The sequence below is a fragment of the Orycteropus afer genome, unplaced genomic scaffold (genome assembly GCF_000298275.1).
Source record: "Orycteropus afer afer isolate SDZICR_OR568_19922 unplaced genomic scaffold, OryAfe1.0 scaffold00052, whole genome shotgun sequence".
Classification (NCBI taxonomy): domain Eukaryota; kingdom Metazoa; phylum Chordata; class Mammalia; order Tubulidentata; family Orycteropodidae; genus Orycteropus; species Orycteropus afer.
The window spans coordinates 9,197,834-9,199,400 of NW_006921639.1; positions in this window are offsets into that span (position 1 = coordinate 9,197,834).

Sequence of the window (1,567 nt, forward strand, 5' to 3'; positions counted from 1 at the left end):
GCTCTGGCCTGCTAGACTGACAATGGTTAGATTCTCTTGTGTAGTTATGGATAATTTACAACCTCATGAATATGGAAAGAGTTTAATTTTCTTCAACCAGATACAGTGCACAGAAGATAGAACAGTGTTCTCCTCCAAAGCCCAATCAATGCATCATACATTTAGGGACCACAGCCTTCAGCGTGACATCACCCATCCTCTCTATGGATGTGAGTCACCAAGGCCTCATCTCTCCTCACCTACTTGTAGCCAAGGGAGCTTTTCTGTTTAAGAGCATTAACAATGAAAATGTCAACAATTGTGCCTCTGAGGCTGTCTTATTGTTGCTAAAGATAATGGAAATTCCTCCCAAGGCTAATAATTGTTGACATGGTTCCTGGGAGTGTTTTGTGTATGTGATTTTGGGTGGGTTTTTTTCTTTTTCTGTTTGTTTGGTTTTTTTGTACTTTCATGTGTATTTTAAGATCAAATTTGAAGAAAGATTACTCAGGGCTGACACAGTCTCAGACAGCAGTGGCAGATCAGTGGTAGAACTGTCTCTTTCCATGTAGGAGACCCAGGTTCCATTTCTGACCAGCTTCCCAGCCAATGCACCTGAGGTACAGCCACCACCAATCTGTCAATGGAGACTTGCATGTTGCTACACTACTGAACAAGTTTCCATGGAGCTTCTAGATTAAGACAGGCTAGGAAGAGAAACCTGGTGATCTACTTCCAAAAATCAGCCAATAAAAACCCTGTAGACCACTATGATCTGATCCCTGTGTTCATGGGGTCACCATGACGGGGATGGCCCACTTCACAGCAACTAACAACAACAACATAGTCTTAAATCATCATAGTCTCACTCCTCTTTGAATCTCCCACATCCCAGAGCCCAGAAACTGATGCCTAGCACATCCTCAATTGGGAAAGTACAAACAAATCAAAAAGTTTTGGCTGAGATATTTTGGGGACCAGAATCTATGAACTGAAACCATGCTGGAATCTAGGTTCAGATTTGGGATATAATAAGCTATGAAAGAAAAGGAGCAGTAAACAGTCTGAAAGTATGGATACCATCTATTTGGAGGGCACAAGGTAGAATCCCATGTGTAAACCAAGTTCTCAAAGAAAAGTAAAGCTGAAATTCAAGTTTGTCATTTGTGAGAGTCAGGAGCCCATGGCTGGTGTTCAATCATGGAGGTCCTAAGGATTTCTGTCTTCCTTTAAAGCAAGAGAGTGAAGAGTGAGATCAGGAACACCCTGAAGTGGCTGGTTTGCCCTCACAGCCCCAAGGTCTGATACCCACACTATGCATCTAAGGCCACAAAGGTCCTTCTGCAATATCTCCACATCAGCCTTCTGTTTGAACCCTTCAGGGCACAGGAAACCTGAGATTCCCAATCTAGGTGGACAGCAAGCCTCAGCTTTATGAGGCCCAATGGTCCCAGCTCTACACCTTAAGACTTGACACAGGCTCCTCCTCCTTACACCTAGAGATGATTAGACTGAGTCACTGAACTCCAGGCCCAGTGTCCTCACAAAGCAAGGCTTCTAACTGCCCTGCCTATTGGCTAGCCTCCCC